Here is a 21,009-nt window from a genome sequence, read left to right as displayed (position 1 = left end):
TCACACAAAAACATAATAAAATAGGTTGTTCGAGCCGTGTTTTTAATGACAATCACGTAGTCTGAGGATCCGAGACTCAGCTATGTGGTTGTGTTCGCATGCAAACGAAAGCTGATCAAAAGTCGTTTGACTGATGGCCTAAAAATGGTAACTTTTTACTTTGCCCTAGACAGACCAGAAAATCAACTGGCAAGGTCGAGACGGTGAAAAACGAGTAGAATTAAGGTAACTGACGCCTGCCAGTCGTTAATAGGTACTTTTTCTACGCTCCGTCGCTGTGTGATATTTGGGCGAATGTTACACGTTAACTAAAATGATTCGGGCACTCAAATTGGAGGCCAAATTCGCAACCCCTAATTCAATATTGGGCTGCTTAACTTAAACTCGGTAAAATAACCACTAAAATCAAATTGGAAAATCGAAAAAAAAAATCTTAACCATTGCAATATACGAGAAGTTTTCTCAAGTTTTCTTAAAAAGCTATCACGGTACAACCGGAAGGCTTACACGTTCCCGCTGAACCGTACCACCGGTACTCTAGAATGGACATGCAGCCAGGAGCAGTGTCAAGTGGGTTCGACTCCGTAGTCATGATGTCGTAAAAACACCCAGGAGCGCCATAAAAACACTATGTAACAGTCGCCTACTTGGTCACATATGAGGCTTAAGAAAAATAGGCCCTATAACCATTGGCTCAAGAGTCAGGGACACTATCTCTTGTGTTTTTCTACCTCAAGAACGGTCGGAGCCAATTCGGTTTGCTTGCGACATGAGACTAGAACCCGTTACAGCTTAAAGGCTACTACCAAAATATCCCCCACTCTAGAAAATAAGAACGTCCCCATACTTAGGTCTCAAAATACCCAAAACACACGAACGCCATTAAAAACAGGGTCGGAACAATCCGTTAAGTTACTTTTTATTGGACAGTGGAACTTTGATCCATTTCAGACGGATCAACCTAAAACTCGCCTTATCTCAACATAACATTCATAAAACACACTCGAGAAAATTAAATTAGGGACTCACATGTTGATGCACTCAAGCATAGGGAGTAATTAAATTGATAAGCAACTCGAGAATTAAATAAGATAACTAGATAAGTTCAATACTAATCAGTTTTGATAACAGAAATAAGTTTTGACTCTAGAATTGGAGTTTTTGTCTGAACCATTGGGACACTCAAGCTGTCCACCTTTCCGTTGAAGGTTCACTCTGGTTCGGTTCGAATAATTGTACTCTTTTCTCTTGATTATCTCTCCTCCTATTTCAGGATAAGACGGCTCTACTCGTGTCTTATTTTGTATCTGGAAATTGCGAATAGCAATTTCCTGCTGTTTTCTTAAGTATTTTCCCGCAATTGTAAATTCGGTCGTTCTGATTTTTCACTTGGTGTTTTCAGTTGGTGCGAGAAAACTGAGCACGACAGGCTCCATTCGACACTTTGAAAATTAAAACTTCACTCCAAAATCACGCATTTTTGCGTCCCTCAAGGCCAATCCTCCAGATATGACCGACTGGCACATACTCCCCGGACTCAAGATCGATGTCCTCATCGCGTGCTGTCTCTGTCAGTGAATCCTCAGAAACCCGAGTGTCACTCAAGATACAGTGCCAGTGGTCATTTACAGAAGTTTGCAGCAGACTTAAGTTTATCTACCTTCCAAAATTCACAACCATATAAAATTTTTACACACTCGCTAAACAGCAATCAAAATCTGCACACACCTGCACCTATGAATTCTCGCTTTTTAGGCTGGTAATTTAAAATTTCTTTTGTCCTATTCAATCAGGAAATTGTCATGCAGCAGATTTATATAATAGATATAGCATATTAATAACAATATCTTATTTGTTAAAATTTCTTTTTTGTGAACCCAGATTGAAAATTAAAACTTCACTCCAAAATCACGCATTTTCGCGTCCCCGCAACAAGCTGTCCCCTATGATCAGGTGGACCGCCCCCTCAGGCACACGTGGCTGCGTGAGGTATTCCACCGAAGCCGCGTCATGGAAGCAATCTTTCCTGTCTCTCTGCGCCGTCATTTAACCATTCCACCCCTCTGGGAAGATGTCATTTAACCATTCCACCCCTCTGGGCCTATCAAAGTGAATCCCATCCGAGGACGCATCGTCAGGGAAAGCAGATAGCTCCATTTGCTCGGCCACGTCCAACAGCCCAACGGGGAGGACGCTCCTTTGGTGTATCTGCCTGATTATTTCGTTCAGATTTCGCACTTTTGTATTCATCTCCATTGCATGTTGGTCCGCTTTCATGTTGTAAGGAATGGTGCACACTGTAAGAATGGCCGGATCCATTTGAACCCGCAATTCCTCAAGAATGCAGCTCATCTTGTCGTGCAGCCTCGTCACCTTCCTTGCTTCCCCCCTAGACACGTCATTCGTCCCGACCATCAGAGTCACCGTGTATACTCTTGCCATCCCTAGCATCTCAAGTGTTGCTAACATCTGCGGCGTCGCAGCTCCAGCGAAACTCAAGATCCCCGTTTGCCAATGGGACTGAATCCGGGTCAGCACCCGCAACAAGCTGTCCCCTATGATCAGGTGGACCGCCCCCTCAGGCACACGTGGCTGCGTGAGGTATTCCACCCAAGCCGCGTCATGGAAGCAATCTCTCCTGTCTCTCTGCGCCGTGCTCCAGTCCATCCGATTGTGCCTGTGGTATCTGCCTTCCTTATTCTTCTTGTAACTTGAGATCACCACACTCCTGACAGGTTGCTCTCCCCACGTCGAAGGTAGCTCCACTCTTTCTGGACTCTCACGACTCCTTAGCTGTAGCCGCTCGTTCAACTCTTTCAGTCGTGACGAGCTACCACTCACCTGACTACTACTCGGGGTCGAACTTGGTGTATATCCAGGCAGCGCGACGTCCATCAACGGGCGTATTACTTGTGTCTCTAGACCACGCAGGGAGGACGCTGATTCAGTTGGTATCCACACCTCCAACCCCTCGTTCATATGTTCTTGAGCCGCGCGATCGAGGTTAAATCGTCCCTTCGATCTAGGAGCTTCATCCACCTCCATACTTGAGCCGGTCACCACCCGCTCTTTGGGCCTAGCCCCTTTCTGCATGTCGAGCTCGCGTTGTCGTTGCTGGATCCTTTCAAGCTCCGACTTCAGCTGCTCACAATTCGCGGCATTCTCTCGCACTTTTTCTGCCTGTAACTGTTCAGCTCTCAACATATCCAGTTCCCTCCACGCCTGATCTCTCTCAAGTTTCGCCTGATCTCTCTCGAGCTTCGCTTGATCCCGGTCGAGTTTCGCCTTGTTCCTCTCCCGCTGAGTCCTCTCAAGCTCTCTCTTCATGATACTAACGTCTGGATACGCTTCCCCCGTTTGCTGCGCCCGTGTCATCGATGGTGTCTTACTCGTGCTCTGGCCCGTGGATCTGACTGATGGTCTGACCGGCAGTGGGAACTCCCCTGCACCATACTCAGTATTGTTACTCAAGCCAGGGTTCCTTGCCAAGTCGAACCCCCTTATTGCTCCATCCACGTTCCAGGACAGCCACCTGGTTTGCTCTTGATTGGATATTCCATCGGTGGTGTAGCCCACCATCAAAACCGATTCTGTCGCAGACTCCCGGCACTCGCCCTGTTCCTCCAACTGGAGGATGGCATTCAGCATCACTGCCATTCTCTCATCCACTTGAGTATAATCCAGGTCCCTCAGACGTCTGTACAACTCATCAAGTGTGGGTTTTTTCAAAGCCGATGGCATGGACTTCCAGAATCGATCTGCCATTTCTGTAATTTCCAGGTGATCTTGAGTATTAGCAACTTGAGTTTTACCTGAGCAACTTGAGTTTACTTGTTGAAGCGTCGTTCAATTTGCGTTTCCTTTCTACAATTGAATACAGTTGGGTAGTCAATTTGACTTTACCAAATCAATCTGAAAATAACACCCGATTTTTAGACTAACCGGCTGTGTTCCTAACCTAAAAACCCTCTTCACTACTATAGTTAAAACCCTTTCTTTTTCGTCCTACTAAAATAGTTCAATTGGAAATTTTCTAAAAACATGCAGATTCATTTTATGTTTTAGCACCATCAATCATTTAAAATATTAATTGTCATGCCAATCACATCTAAGATTCTTTACCTGTTTTGTACCCCCACACCTAACTCGAGATTCTTCCCTCATGCCCAACTCGAGACCCCCGTGTACCCGACTCAGGCGATGCTCAAGTAGTATTTCTTGTGAAGATGCACCATTATCTCAGTTTCTGCGAAGACCACGTGTAGGATAGCGTACAATTCCCTTGGGCTCAATTTCCCCCTGTTTGGATCATACACCGGCATTGAGACCTCCGTTATCCTTCTTTCAATCATGAAGTCTCGTAGTCTTGTTAGTGCCAACATCACGTGTTCGGGATCGATCGTGTTCCTGTCATTGACCCTCGTCACTAGAAAGCACAGGTATTTGCCCGGGACTTGTGCTACTGATGGTGGAAGCGCGGTCATTCCTCCCAGTCCCGGTCTCTGTCTAAACAGAAACTCCACGTTCTGGTGTTCTCTCTTGAAGTCAGCCTCCAGTCTTGATTTGAAACTCATGTCCGCGGTGATACAGATTGCGCTAGTCCTGTCTGACAGAATGAAGTCACTATCCGTTATCAGGATATTTTCTGAGTATTCGTTTGGTATTTCAAACGTCGTTTTGAAATTCCGTCCTATGGTAGGCTCGGCCTCCTCCCCTTCCAGTCCCAGTCCGCACGTTTCTCTCACTTCTCTGAGTTTCTTTATCATTAAATTTTCGGTGTGGGTAAGTCCTACCCCCACTCCCCGGACAAAAATATTTATCGACGTCCCCGTCGATGAGGCTGGGTCTGAATTCTCTGGCGGAATATCGAGCGGGCTGTCTTTTGCCGTCCAGCCGAAAAGAGTATTCTCCGTTTTCATGTACTTCCCCGCTGATATGTCAACTTGCTGTATGCTCTGTTCTTCCTCGCTTCCGTTCTTGACATCGCGCATCCATTCTAATATCCTCAGGTTCGTATTCTCCCTCCTCTCTATCTCGCTCTGTTCTAAATCCGTCTCCTGTTCCGGTGTCGAGTAGTCTTCCTGTGGGTAGTGTTCTTTATCATCGATGATCTGCCATTCACCATCTGCCGCCAGCTCGCCCACACTTACTAGTTCTTTGCCTAGGTCATCGGGCTGTATCTTGTCGATCAGGAAATCGTCCCCATACCTGTTGTACCTCATGCCTGTGCGTTTGCGATTGCCACTCCTTGTCCCCGCTGGTATAAACAAGTCTGGTTCAGTCCACTTCGGCACCTCACCTTGCTCCGGATCGTTCCAATCTTCTTCCAAATAAGATTCCGCTTCAGAGTCCGCGTCTATTTTTTCATTGTCATCCAAACTCAAGTTCTCATTGCCATCATTCTTATCTCTGGTGCCTTTTTCGTTCACTTCACATGCTGGTTCCACCAGTAGGTACTCTAGTCCCTCCATGTCCTTTGGTATACACCAGTCCTCTGCGGATGGGACATGAGGCTTCAGGTTCTCATAATGTGCTGCTCGCCCAGTACTCAAGCGGTAGAACCGTCCTTGTTGATGTACTTCCGTTTTCATGAATGGTCCTCTCCATTTCTTGAGTAGTTTCTTCGTCCCTTTTGGCGGTATAACATTCTGGAAAACCCACACGTACTGGCCCACTTCATATGGCTTCGCCTGCAATATCTTTTCATTATACTTCTTGCGCTGTCTCATCTGTGCTTGCGCAGTGTTCCTCCTGCATAGCTCGTTTATTTCCTGCTGTCTTCTGATCGCTTCTTTCACGTAAGCTTGAGGCGACGTCCTCTTCCCTTCATATTCCGGGTAAAAGAACGTCAGGGGCACCGCTCTCTCTTTGCCTGTCAACATCATGAATGGACTGATTCCCGTCGTTGAGTGTTGAGTACTGATGTATGCCCCTACGACTTGCGGCAGATATTTATCCCAGTCCGTCATGTATCTTGAGCAGTATACTCTCAGCATGTTCACCAACGTTCTATTCTGTCTCTCTACCAGTCCGTTGGTCTGAGGATGGTAAGTCGTTGAGTGTGCCTGAGCAATGTGTGACCTCTTCATTAACTCCTTAGTCAAGTCCCCCACAAAGGCCTTGCCGTTGTCCGACTGAAAAGTCATTGGACAACCGTACCTCGATATCCAATGGGTTATCAAGTGGTCACAAGTCTCCTCTGCCGAAGCTGTTTGACACGGCACCGCTTCTGCCAGCTTTGTGAAATGATCAATTATAACCAGTATCTGGTTATACCCCGACTCCGTCATACAGATCTTCTGATGGTCTATCTGCACCACTTCATTAAATTCCGAGCTTTCCACTGACTTGAGCGGGAATTTCATCTTCCTTGGGTCTTTCACTTGCAGGCATGCCAGGCATGCATTCACCCACCTCTCACAGGCTTTCCTCAATCCTGGCCAATCTAACCTGTGAAGTATTCTTTGTTGCACCTTGTCTATCACCTGGTGCCCCATTTGGTCATGTGATCTGAACAGCACCTCTGTCTGATACAATTCATGTCTTCATGTCATCTTCTGGCACCAGATTTGTTCTCACATTTGAGTTGCATGATAGTTCCCTGAATGGTTTCCTCGAAACTGCAATTCTTTCAAGTTCTTCACCTCCTCGTACTTCCTGCTCGTCCAAGTTGAAGGTTCCTGAGGACGGATCTGTTTGTAATTCCCTGTCGCGGTGTCTAATCTTTTCTTCTGCCTTTATCATGCAGAGACTATCTTGATTGTCACTGCTCGCTTCCGAGTCCTCATCCCACATTTCACACTCCCCGGACAAATTTTCTCCTTCAGTGTTTTCCTCCTCCGTGGACGTGGACGGCTCCCCGGACTCTTGACCTAGTCCCAGGTACTCAGCTCCTTCCTTGAACTCCACCCTCTTTTTCCTAACTCTAGTCTGTTCTAGTAAGTCGGCTGGGATCTTTTCAACCAGTGACTGCACCACTTCCTTCCCATCAAGGTTAGTTACCTTCGAGGTATTTCCATCACTAGCTATCCGCTCTTTCGCAGTATTGTGACCTCAGGTTCCTCCTTACAGTTTTCTTGAATCAGGGGCTTATCATCTGCTAGTTTCTCTAGTAACCTCTTTAAGTCATCATCTATTTGTGCCTCCCCCGTCTCTACCTGGTTAAGATCGTAGCCTTTTGCTTTCAGCGTCTCCCTCACGATCTTTGACTTGAGCATTATTCCTATCGGCATCCCTCGGTTCTTTTTCAAGATTGTTTCTTTCGTAGTATCTTTTGGTAATTCGGGGTGATCCTCTATTGGTTTGCCTGATTTGTCCAACCATCTCGTGAGAGGAAGACTGTCATACGTTTCCTTGTCCATGAAGGAGAAGCCATCCTTGATCTCAGGTCTATCTGCCTCCCTCTATTCTTGTCTCTCGTAGAACTCCGTCTTCTTGCTCAAGCTGTCAGCATTTTCATGTTTGTCTCGTGTTCTATGCTCAATTATCATATCGTATCCGTCCAGGCGAACTATCCACCTCCCAATGTCACTTAGGTTCATTGAGTACGTCTTCAGCCAGCTTAGTGCCCTGTTGTCGACTCGCAGCTTGAATGGCTCGCTGCCTAGGTATGCCCTATATTTCTCGACAAAGGTAACCACCGCGAACATCTCTGCTTTCGGTGCTCCGTACTTCATTTCCGTGTCACTTAGGACTTTGCTCCCGTACGCTATTGGTCTCAAGACTGTCTTCCCGTTCCACTCTTGTTCCTGGTGGAGTATTCCCGATATCGCTACTACCGACGCGTCCGTATCCAGCACGTACATCCCTTTCTCTGTTGGCATCCCTAGTACTGGTGCCTCGCACAACTCTTTTTTTATTCTCTGGAATGACTCTTCCGCTGCGTTGTTCCACGTGAACTTCTTGCCCTTGTGTCTCATTAACTGTTGCATCAGATAAATCTTGTCTGCACAGCCTTTGACGAATTCTCTGTAGTAATTTGCAAAACCCAGGAAGCTCATCAATTGGTGTTCCATTTTCGGCGATTTCCAAGTTAGAACTGCTTCTACTGCGTCTGGATCTGGTCTGATGCCGTGTCTGTCCACCATCCTGCCCAAGTATTTTATCGAATCCTTGAGTATCTCACACTTTGATGGTTTGCACTTCAGCCCCGACCTCTTCATACACGCAAATACTTCGTCAAGTCTCTCAATGTGGTCCTCTAGTGTGGGTGTCGCTTTTACCACGTCATCCACATAGCACATTACCAGATTGCCATACTTCTTCGTCACGCCTATCAGCGCGTGTGCCATCAGCCGCTGAAACGTGGCAGTGTCATTGCAAAGTCCAAACGGCATCCGTTTCGATTGAAACAGACCCAACTCGCAGGCAAACCCTGTCTTGTCCCTGTCCTGCTTCCTGAGTGGTACCTGCCAAAAGGCCGAGCCTAAATCAAGAGTCGTAAAAAATTTTGCATCACCTAACTTTGAGAGACTCTCATCAATCCTAGGTATGGGATAGGCTTCCTTCACCGTGACGGAGTTCAGGTATCGAAAGTCACAACAAAACCTCAACTGGTCGCCTTTCTGTTTGGCCATCACTACTCCACAAGCCCACGGTGATTTGGATGGTTCTATCATGTCAAACTCTAGTAGCGTTTCAATCTCCTTTCTACACGCATCCGATTTGTGTGGGGTCATGCGCCTCGCCCCCTTCCTGTGCGGTATTGCGTTTTCCTCAAGTTCTATTTCATGCCCAACAAAATTAAAACACCCGATGTCTGCCTTATGTCTTGAAAAAATCTCTTCGTTCCGTTCTAGTACGTCCTTGATGGCTTCGAGCTGTTCGTCCGTTAACTTGCCTCTTAAGTGTTCAATTTCCGGTAGGACCGGTTTATCACTCTGTATTTTGTCTAATGTGGGCCGTTCCGGGAAATTCGAACAGCTCGATAGTCCATCGTCTGTCTCTGACTTAAGTGACTTCACAAGAACTGATGAATCTTTTATTTTCTTCAATCGTGTCAAGATACAAATTTTTTCCCTATGATTGGGACAATCAACAACTTCATTTTGTTTATGGTTTTCAGTCATTTCATATCGAGTTTTTACAGGTAAAGCATATCCCAGTTTCCTCCCCCTCTGTATCGTGATTGGCATGTCAAGGGTATTCAACAAAACACTCACGCAGAGACCGCTCTTCGTGATCTTCCTAAAACAGCAGCACTTTGACTATTTGGATTTGGGACTATGCATACCTGCTTGTTGTCACTTAGTTCATTGTAATTTTTCATCCGTAAGCTTACGATCACCGCCTCGTTCGCCTTTAGCCTCACTCTCCTACTCAAGAATACCGGTGCTTTGGTCTCATTTGCCATTATTAAATTAACCGGTTTGATTGCGTACCTCCTATCCGGGTTCCGTATCCTGAACATTGCGTTGTTTAGATCAATCGCTTCATCAAAGTTCCTGATGAAGTCTCTGCCTAAAATAAATTGGTCAGACTCATCTAGGTTTTCTACCACAAGAAAGCTCATCCACAGGTTACGTTCCCCCAGATTCAGGGCTATTATCGGCGTTCTGCCCAACACCGCAGCGCCCCTTTGTTTGCAGCTGACAACCGTATTCTTGAATCTATCAAATCATCTTTGTTGAAGCCCATTCGTTTCCAAGTTTCGATTGGTATGATACTCAAGACTGCTCCCGTATCAAGTAACCCACGTAACTGAGTCTTCTTACCACTTATGTCAAGCACATGTGCTGTCACATCTGCCTCTGTCCCGATGTGCATTGCATCTTCCTCAAGCATGGCGCAGTGTCCAATCGATCTCACTTTCAACTCTTCTTTTCCCTCGTAGATTTGCCCAATTAGATCTTCATCACATGTTATCATTGTTTTCGTATAGATGTTGATTCCATCTATATTTAGCATCACCTCATGTGGACCATAAGCTTCTGTGTACCTGTTATCAACACGTACCGACTTGCTACCCCTTCTCGTGAGTAGTGCCCTCAATACTCTAGAAGTCGTTTGTGGGCTTATACAACTCAAGTAATTTGCGTACACATCAATGTGCATTATTGTCTGGTCACTTGGTTCGCTCAAGTTTCTCGTTACTTCATGGCCGCCCACAGTGATTATTGACATTATTCTTGCCCCAATCTTTGTTATGCCAAATGGCTTTCCTGTAACCATCTTTACAGAGTTGCAGTTTCCATTTTTTGTCGACCCCTCAGCAGCTTCTGGTATTGTTTGTGAGCAACTTAATGCTTCGTTCATTTTCTGTCTTTCGATTTTTTGCTTCAGCCGTTGTTCTATTTCTTTCGCTGCCAGGTCCTGTTTCACTTTGTTGATAGCCTCCGCTGCCGCCTTCACATAATTTATTTCTAGGGCGTTCTTTGCCGTGGCTTCTATTGCACTATTACATTGTGTTACAGCTTTCACTGTTTTCGTCGGTAGCTCCGCACTTGGTTTTTCTAGGTTTTTCGTCTCAAATTCACCTTGTCTGTTTCTCTGGTTCTGTACCGCTGCTAGCTCCAACTTGTGTTTTGGATGACTCTGATTCTTAACCGCTTCCCAAAACAACGGACACTCCATCCTGAAGTGCCCCTCTTGGTTGCAGAAGAAGCATCTTGCACCTATTTTGATGATCAAGCCACTATAGAACTCGTGTTCTTCCATCTGGCTCATATCTTCCTCATCGGGTGCATATCCCAAACTCTTCATGCCCTGTTTGTATGTCGTGCAATCCGCCACATGATGATCAGCTGACCCGCAGTTAGCGCATGATCTGCGTTTGTCCATGTCATCTCTGGGCTTGTACCATGACGACCTTTGTGGCTGACTCCCCCCTTGCGTATTCCTGTTGTCTGAGTACGAGTATTTCTTGGGTTTCTTCAGCATGTATTCTCTTGACTTCTGCCTCATCTCTTCTGGATTTGGTGCACTGTCTTTCGACAATGTATAGTATGTTGCTAACATCGTTCCCCATTCATCACTCTTTACCCCATCAATGAACTTTGAGGCGATGCTGAAGTTCCTTCGATTGGTAGATTCCTCCGGGTCACTCCTTCTTCTCAAGCTCTCAATATCATCTGGGAACCTGTCTATCGATTCATCGTCCCTTTGTCTTCTCTTTTCAAATCGCATCATCGCTTGATGACCCTTCATGCCTGAGCCGAATCTATTTAACAATATTTCAAAGATTTTGTCCGCTGTGTCGCGTTCCTCTTCTTTCTTCGCAACCACGCATTTCAATGCCGTGCCTTCCAGATTGCTCAGTATCGCTGTGCATGCCTGCCTCTCATCGTTCAAGTTGTCTTGTTCCAAGTGCAACCTCAGGACTTCTACCCAAGTGTCAATGCATCCATCTGAATCATCTTTGAATTCTTTTAGTTTCTTGAAAGTTTTCCTGGATTTGTTACTTCCTCTGTCACTCGAGTCGGTGTTCCTTGTAGCGAAGGCCTCTAGTGTCCTGTTCATCATTTCCCAGGTACTTGCCCATGTCATGGCATCCGGTCCCACGTTGTTCTGAGTCGTGGAGTCTCCTGGACCACTTGTTGTGCTCGCTGTTCCATTTTTTATAATAGCCTTGGCCCCCACCGGTGCCGTACTCGCGGCCTCACGGGTTATTGGTAACGGTGTTGACTGTCGTTTGTTCTTTTGTGGTTCCACGAAGTCAACTCTATTACCTTGTGTCCGCTCTGCCGCTGGCCTGTCTTGTGGTGTTGAATTCCTCAAGATTGCATCTAACTTTGTCTGTATAGCACTTGAGCTCTCAGCCTGGTCCCTACTCATCGTATCCATTCTCGTTTCCAAACTCCCCAACTGGCTATTCACTGCGTCATATCGTTGCTTCATTTCTAGCATGTCTTTTCTGATGTTCTTGTCTCGCTCTCCATCAGTGGTTTCTACTTTGTCAGACATCTGCTGAAGCTTTTCCTCCGTTGCTCTCGCTAGATGGAAATAGTTGTCCAGGTACTCATGTTTTTTGTTTCTCATTTCCTTCCTTATCACAATTCTATCCTCTTCGCTGTGCTTCAGTTTCTCGTCTATCTGATCTAGCTTCGCCATCAAATCGCTTAGCTCAAGAGTAGTTGTTCCATGGTCCGTTGTTGTCCTGTAGTCGGTCGCTGGTCCCGGTTTTTTCTGATCCTCGTTTTGGTCGGTCTCTGTCGTTCTCGTGGATACTGTTCCGAATGTTTTGCTTTTCTCGGCTTTCGTCTCCTCCACTGCTGCGTCTCTCGATTTCATTCCGACCATCATCGCCAATCTTTCAGTAAAAGACGTTCTCTTTTGAGACTCATCCTTCACCGTTTCTGGCGTGTTGCCTGTTGTGTCTTTCACGTTGTCTATCGGTGAGAACTCCATGGGCTTCGGATTAGGTTCTTCCGCATTGGGCATCGGAGTTGACTCTGTCGTTTTCTTTCCTACTTCATCTACACTTTGATCCGGTGTCTCTAGTTCAATCTCGATGGTGGTTCTACTCGTTCCCCTTCCGTGCCCACTTTTGCTCTGTTCTCCGTAGTACTCCTCGTGTTGACCATACTAACTGAAAAGTTCTTCTTTGTTACCTTCGGACCCATTGATGTTGTTTTACGTAGCGACGAATTATACTTTGTCTTCGCCTCGGTAGATCTTCTTTCAGCTACCGGTACCCTGCTCCGCCTCATTATTTACATTTGTTCCTATTTACAGTATTACTATCTACAAAATTCTACTCTAAGGTTACAACCTCCTTTGACAAAATTTTGTAAAAAACAATTTACAATTTGCTAAAAACAACTTTTCCTGAGCTTATGAAATTTCTATGTGTCCCAAGATCCTTGCCCTCTATGACCACTGTCCCAAGATCCTTGCCCTGAGACTACTGTCCCAAGACTACTGTCCCAAGACTAATGTCCCACGACCACTGTCCCAAGATCAATGTCCCAAGACCAATGTCCCAAGACCACTGTCCCAACACCAACGTCCCAAGACCAATGTCCCAAGACCACTGTCCCAAGACCAACGTCCCAAGACCAATGTCCCAAGACCAATGTCCCAAGACCAATGTCCCAAGACCAATGTCCCAAGACCACTGTCCTAAGACCAATGTCCCAAGACCACTGTCCCAAGACCAATGTCCCAAGACCACTGTCCCAAGACCAATGTCCCAAGACCACTGTCCCAAGACCAATGTCCCAAGACCACTGTCCCAAGACCAATGTCCCAAGACCAATGTCCCAAGACCACTGTCCCAAGACCAATGTCCCAAGACCACTGTCCCAAGACCAATGTCCCAAGACCAATGTCCCAAGACTGTTTCGTACCAAGACTGCTCTGGTCCAAGACTGTCCCAAGGCTGCACTGTCCCAAGACTGTCCCTAGACTGTTCTGTCCCGAGATTGTCCCAAGACCGTGTTGCTCCAAGACTGTCCCCAGACTGCAATGTCCCAAGACTTCTTCGATACTGTCCCTAGACTTGTCACTGAGTGTCTGGATATCGGATCTCTTCTTCTTTGTTGTAGGGACTATTTAACCACTGTACCTTTTACCACCACTTGAGCTCTAGTAAAAATTTTCCCAAAATCCCTTTTTTAATGGTCAAAACCCAAATAATAATCCCCCTGTATTTGTCTCCCTCTCTATGTTTCAGGCTATTTGAAACCCTAAATTCCTCGCAGGTATCTTGTGATCACCTGTTCGTTAAAATACCAACAACAAATTTTCACCAAAACGTAAAGATTTAGACTGTTTAATTAATATAAAGGTTTGATCCAAATGATCCGGTATCAAAGTCACTGTCTTTTCGTTTTATGGTTTTTGTTCCTTTTTCTATATTTTTTTTTCTTGTTTTTGTTTCGCTTTTTGTCTTTTTACTCGGTTAGCTAGGCCTCGTTCGGAGAGCGTACCAGGAAGTTTTCTCAAGTTTTCTTAAAAAGCTATCACGGTACAACCGGAAGGCTTACACGTTCCCGCTGAACCGTACCACCGGTACTCTAGAATGGGCATGCAGCCCGGAGCTGTGTCAAGTGGGTTCGACTCCGTAGTCATGATGTCGTAAAAACACCCAGGTGCGCCATAAAAACACTATGTAACAGTCGCCTACTTCGGTCACATATGAGGCTTAAGAAATTGTGTTTTTCTACCTCAAGAACGGTCGGAGCCAATTCGGGTCGCTTGCGACATGAGACTAGAACCCGTTACAGCTTAAAGGCTACTACCAAAATATCCCCCACTCTAGAAATAAGAACGTCCCCATACTTAGGTCTCAAAATACCCAAAACACACGAACGCCGTTAAAAACAGGGTCGGAACAATCCGTTAAGTTACTTTTTATTGGACAGTGGAACTTTGATCCATTTCAGATGGATCAACCTAAAACTCGCCTTATCTCAACATAACAATCATAAAACACACTCGAGAAAATTAAATTAGGGACTCACATGTTGATGCACTCAAGCACAGGGAGTAATTAAATTGATAAGCAACTCGAGAATTAAATAAGATAACTAGATAAATTCAATACTAATCAGTTTTGATAACAGAAATAAGTTTTGACTCTAGAATTGGAGTTTTTGTCTGAACCATTGGGACACTCAAGCTGTCCACTATTCCGTTGAAGGTTCACTCTGGTTCGGTTCGAATAATTGTACTCTTTTCTCTTGATTATCTCTCCTCCTATTTCAAGATAAGACGGCTCTACTCGTGTCTTATTTTGTATCTGGAAATTGCGAATAGCAATTTCCTGCTGTTTTCTTAAGTATTTTCCCGCAATTGTAAATTCGGTCGTTCTGATTTTGCACTTTGTGTTTTCAGTTGATGCGAGAAAACTGAGCATGACAAGCTCCATTCGAAATTTTGAAAATTAAAACTTCACTCCAAAATCACGCATTTTCGCGTCCCTCAAGGTCAATCCTCCAGATATAACCGACTGGCACAAGGTCAAAAGTATCATAGTAACCGAGGTTACAGTCAGGAGTCCCTTCATTACGTATTCCAGTCAAAATCCTTGGAATTTTCTAGATATGGAAGTGATAATGATAAAAGAAGATGACAAGTGTTTAAGTCCTTTTCATTTGACTTGATTATTTACACGAAGATTTGTCCAAAATTCCGACTGCCTCAAGCTTTTTATTATATTTTTATTTATTCTTTTTTCTCTTTTTTTTATAGTCCTTTTAAGGGTTATCAGAAGGGCAAAAGTACCATACTAACCGAGGTTACAGTCAGGAGTCCCTTCATCACATTATCCAGTCAAAATCCTCGGAAAATTCTCTGAATGGAAGAGTGAAGTATAATGGGCATGGAACTAAAGCGAATCAGATGGTTGGTAATCACGCCAACCAGATTCAGACTAACAACTGCACAGATAAACCGGAGTTGAAAGTGACTCCAAAAGGTAGAAAGCGACTTGGCTTTATATATAAAAAAAATTCTTTGAAAGTAGTTTTACCATTAATAGTGCCGAGTACACAGGCAGCGTTCACAACCTGTATTGAGAGAACTCCGTAAGAACATCAAGTTAGTTAAAACGTTTTCATTGCATCAGCAACATCATCAGTAACTGAAAATTAAAAACAATAAAAACTACACATGGTATCAATCAGTGTTAAAAAAATTATAAAAAATCTAGTCATACTACTACTACTAAAAGACTTTATTCCCTGATAATGGGCAATGACAAAATAAAAAGTAAAAAAGCACTAAAGGCGACAAGTCGCGCATTTACACTTTAAAAAAAGGAACATGAAGAGTTCAAATTAAAATCCGTCAGTTTGTTGAATAACAGTGTTTCTAGATGTTTTTTCACAGTTGATGGATTCTGCAACAGGTTGATCCCCTTTGCTGAAAAATAGTTTGCGTTCTCCACAGTCCGATAAAAATAGCTTCCCCATGTGGTGATCTTGCAGAGTTTCGGTAGCGCGAACACAGTTGTATCGCTAGACCGATTACCCGCTCATGAGTAATAAAAAGAAACATGATTAAAAAATATTAAAATTTTAACGGTTTTGCAGAAACTTACTGAAAAGAACAAGGTCATTCAGGATAATGTGATAGCGAATGGGTAAAATACGTAAAGTCAAAAGTGCAGCAACATAATTATCTCTCCCAGAAACCCATTTTACAGCTTTCTTGTGAAGTTTTTCCATTTTTTTGAGCAAAGTCACATTTGGGTTCCAGACACATGAGTTATTCAAAAGAATACTTTGAACACAGGCAACTTACAAAGAGAATTTCGTCTTTACCGGGGCGCTAACAGGAACAGTCCGTTTGATATAATAAAAACTCCGCTTGCTTTTGCCCAATATAATATTGATATGGTTGTTCCAATTAAGGTCTGGACATAAATTGAGACCCAAATCTTTAACCGAATTGGATATAGTTATGTGAGTATCATTAAGAAAAAAACTGGCTGTTTGTGACATTTGTGAGTAACACAGTTTTGCTGGGGTGGATAGTTAAACCAAAATAACAAAGGGCCCAAAATACTGCCCTGTGGTACACCACTGGGAACAGCAGTAAAGGACGAAAGAGAAGTATTTATGCGAACTCTCTGAGTGCGACCTGGAAGATACGAAGAAAATAACTCAATAAACGCATCATCAAAACCAAAAGCGCGTAGTTTGAATAATAACTTATTGTGTGACACAGTGTCAAATGCTTTTTGAACATCAAAATAAACAGAATAATAATCAATATTACCATCACAAGAGCTGCACACTTTATCAATCTTGTCTAATAGCTGAGTAAACGTACTGCGCCGGCATCGAAAACCGTGCTGTGCATTTGAGAGTTCGTCACGAACATGGTTGTAAATGAAATTAAAGAGGATCTTCTCTAGAACGAGAAACAATCGAGGTAAAATACTATTGCCTCTGTAGTTACACACATCAATTTTACTGCCAGATTTGAGAAAAGGTATAACATACGCTTGTTTCCAAATATTTGGCCAGAGACGCGTAGAAATAATCCAAGTAAAAAGAACGTAAACAAGCGGCGCTAAAATATTGGCACAGTTTCTAATAATGAAAGGGGGGATACCATCAGCTGCAACCGAGGCAGTGTCCGGAATTTTCTTTAAAAGCAGTTCAACATCACTGGAACCAAAATTGATTTCATCTAATTTAATACAAGTGTCTTCGCTCACTTCAGGCATCGGCGTAAAAAACCACTCTTGTTTAAAAACCGAATATCAAAACGTACTGAATTAGTTTGCTTTGCCATGTTCGTTTGACGCTTTTACTGACATGTAAGTAATTTCAGGAGGTAGCATACCACCACCAGATAAATATTCTGAGAAATTTGTAACAATTATTTGTATCAAAAATTTCAAACCTAGATATTAATGTTAATTTGTCAAGCTCAATGGACTCCATAAGGGTAGCCTGCAAATCACCAAATTTGTGAGAGCTAAGTAACCCAACAGACTTTAACCCTCTCTCCTCAGTAGCAACCAGATTAGTGACGTGAAAAGAGTGGCTAGAAAAATAAAACGGTAAAAGCTGCCTTTTCTTGCGCTTGACATTAACAGACATGTAAACTGCATTGATTAGGATGTTGTACCAACTATCAAAAAAAGGTTGAGCATCCATTTGATAATAGTACAAAAGAAAATTGTTGAATTACATCAGACCAAGGTCAAAATTAGCAAGATTAAAATTGCCTTCAAAGTAAACGGGAACATCGCAGGAACTGGATGTCCGTTCGTTTTAATTAATGTGAATGTTGCTAGAAACTGGATAATGATCCGAACAAAAAGTGCTGGAAAGGACAGATACAGAGCAAAGATTTTGACAGTTAGTAACAAAAATGTCTAAAATATTGCCGTTAACATGAATACTGTTCACAACTAATTGAACGCCCTTAAACTGTTCAAACAAATCAATGATTGACTTTGAATAGTCTGAACAAGCGGTATAGGACGTCCAACAGATATCTGGTGAATTAAAGTCGCCGCAAATACAAGTAAAGCCATCAGGATGCCTAGCAGCAAATCTACTAGTATATGATAAAATACACGGGTTGAGCACATTACTCTGAATGCGGTACTCGGAAGAAATTGGTGGGTTGTAAATAGTAACAACAAGCAAAGGCGGATCGGAGTTGATAAAACAACCACAAGCAAAATCGTAATCAACGCTAGTAAAATCGTAAGCGGAATACTGGGAGCAAGATTTGTACACAATTGCAACTCCGCCATGAATACCGTTTTGCCTATTGTTTTGTGATATAACAGTATAACCACAGTCAGGAAGGATATTATCAGTAGTATCCAGCCAGGTCTCTGAAAGGCATAGAAACTCAGGATTGTAAACAGATAGAAAGTTAACACAGTCTAATCGTTTTTGTACAATCGCCATACTGCGAATGTTCCACACAATAATACTAATGTCTGATAGTCAAGACTGGATAATAATTTCTACGTTGTTATGGAAAAGCTTTAGATTTTTGATTTTTATTTCCACTTCAGGAATTCCTTTTTGCATGAGCTCTCAGCGTTTTTTCAAAACACGCTTTTCCAAAATAACTTCTTCTTTTGACAGCGATTTGTTAATATAGACTGGGTAATCATAATTCCGAAGTTTATATCCTTTTGTCAAGCATTTCCTAGCAGTCCATTCATTGGAAAATTTAACAATAAAAGACCGAGGGCGATCCGATTGTTCATTAAAGGGACCAAGCCGTTTTACCAGATTAATGTTGTTTTTATCCCATTCACCGATTGTTTCTAGAATATTCTTTAAATGTTCTTCATCGTGTTCCAAACGCTTTGCATTGGACAAGTTTTTAGGTTCAGGTATATTCTGAATTCTAAATTCAATACGTTTATCAATGCTGTCCATATTATGAATGGCGGGAGAGGGTGGCAATGGGGGACCCAAGTGTCCCCGATCCGGCACTGGGTCTGCAAGATTAACTTGAGTTGTAATTTTTTCAACCACAACAGGCAATTGCTCAGATATAGTTTCAGCATTAATTTCTTTCAATTTTGCAACTGTACTTGTATGTTTGTTCAAAAACAAAAATTGCAGCGAAAAAGAAGTAACCTAGCTTGTTTAACAACTTGAGGTATGAGGTCGACAGGAAGTCCTGAGCAGAAATTGTGAAACCATGCCTCGCAAATGTCGCACTGGATCCACTGTTCACCGGAAGCCCCACTGCCTTTCGTACACTTCGCACACGAGTCTTCCCCAGCTAGAGTCGAGCCAGATCTGCCACGTCGAACACCAGCCATTCAAACCGGAAAGATTTAATAAGTTTATCACAACAATTAGGCTAATATTAGTAGCACCAATAAAAAAGAATGAGTTAAGACAGAGCAATCTGTGACAATAAAACTATAGTTTGATGGTGAGCTCGCGTTGCCTATATACCTCTCGCTAGTTAAGGGCAGGCTTTTTTCTCTGAATATAAAGAGTTTCTAGAGCTTCTAGCTTCACGGAAGCAATACCGAAGCAACTACTGTATTGAGAGAATTAGAGAGAGAGAGAGAGAGTTTAGGCTTCTGTATTTTACACCAGGGTTTGTACCCATCGCTTGAAGGCTGATTTGACTTTCTGCACCGGGTTGCAATGTCCACAGTTGCATATAAAAACCCAGCAACATAAGTTGACTTCAGAAAAATTTTTGTACAAATAACTCCAGGATCATTATGTTGGGTACGGTTTGTCAATTTGTTTGAGGTCGATATTTCTTTTTTTTTGTAATAAATTCAATAACTGACTGGTTCTTTTCCAAAAATTTTCATCAACCTTTTTTTCCGAGTTTTGAAAATGGGCGTCATGAAAAAACACACATATGAAGGAAAACTAACCCAATTGCTATAGTTAGAACAGATTGAGAGACATGATAATATGAATGATTCAAATGTTGAAAAATTGAAATGAAGATAAATTTAAAAATTGAACAAAAAACTACTGGTCATGAACAAAATGGATGAGATCATGGATGTCTTTTATGCGAGCTTGAGATTTACTGGTAGTCAACCAGCACGACTTTACGGACTGGTTTAGGTACATGAAAACGTTATACCGCTACAACCGGTCCTCTCTCTCTCCGGTAGTTTTTATGAGAAATTGAATAAAACACTAGCAGAATTTTTTTGATAAAATCGAGGGTGCAAATATTGGGACCAACAAGGAAGCAGCTAGGGTTATGATAGAGAATACTAAATTAGACTCTGATGAGAGTATCTTTTCCCTGGATGTGAAAAACCTGTCCACAAAAGTTTCACTCAAAGACGCCATTGACATTGCGCTCAAAAATATATGCAGCCAGAATGAGCCACCTGATTTGTCAAGAAGTACGATGAAACGCCTTTTGTACATAGCTGTAAGTAATGTCCATTTTAAGTGAAATGACACATGGTATGTACAGAAGGTCGAATTGGCTATGGGTGCATCCCTGACAGTCATTCTGGCAATCCTTTGGTTGAAAGACTATGAAAAAGATCTGGCTATGGATATCCCTCAAAAGATTGATATCCTAAAGGACATGAAAGGAAAATTCCCAAAAAGCAATTGAAAATTGACTTTCAGAACCAAAGCAGTGGAATGTCAGGATTGTTTGAACTGGTGTCATAAAAATTGTGGTGGTATTTCGGATGAGGATTAAAAAGACATATCAGAAATTGTGCAAACTGTGCAATGAGAGGCGTGAAGGTGAGCTGATGATGATAGGTGGGAAGCTTTTCCTACGATATTTAGACGATATTGTAGGGACTGTTAAAGGCGACCCGAGCGTGGTATTGCATGCTGCCAACACATTGCAGCCTAACTTAAAATTCACGCTTGAAACAACAAATGAGAACAGTGACTTAGCTTTTCTAGACTTTAAAAAAATTTAGATGGCAGCAGGCAAGTTAAATGTGGATGCTAACAAAAACCAACGGATACTGGCACGCTTCTAAACTTCAGAAGTTGCGCATCATTGCAGTACCAGAGAAATAAAATAGAGGGTATAGTGCACAGAAATTTTAGAAGCACATCCAAAATGGAATTCTTACCATAAAGCAAGGCTGATCAATAAAAAGCAATGGAAGTTAAATCA

At 43.1% G+C, this 21,009-nt stretch overlaps 1 protein-coding gene across 1 annotated transcript in view; it reads right to left on the bottom strand.

Moving 5' to 3' along the window:
* LOC134845054 (kinesin-like protein KIF27) overlaps positions 1-19,229 on the bottom strand; it is a 539,890-nt gene extending 520,661 nt beyond the window's left edge. The window contains exon 1 of the mRNA XM_063861896.1: positions 19,209-19,229. The gene's annotated coding sequence lies outside the window, so the exon portion shown is untranslated. The remainder of the gene's footprint in view (positions 1-19,208) is intronic.
* Between the last annotated feature and the right edge of the window lie 1,780 nt (positions 19,230-21,009).

Source organism: Symsagittifera roscoffensis, chromosome 4, assembly GCF_963678635.1.
Source record: "Symsagittifera roscoffensis chromosome 4, txSymRosc1.1, whole genome shotgun sequence".
Lineage (NCBI taxonomy): Eukaryota > Metazoa > Xenacoelomorpha > Acoela > Convolutidae > Symsagittifera > Symsagittifera roscoffensis.
Note: the sequence above shows the minus strand (reverse complement) of the source record. Positions and strands in the feature narration are given on the sequence as shown.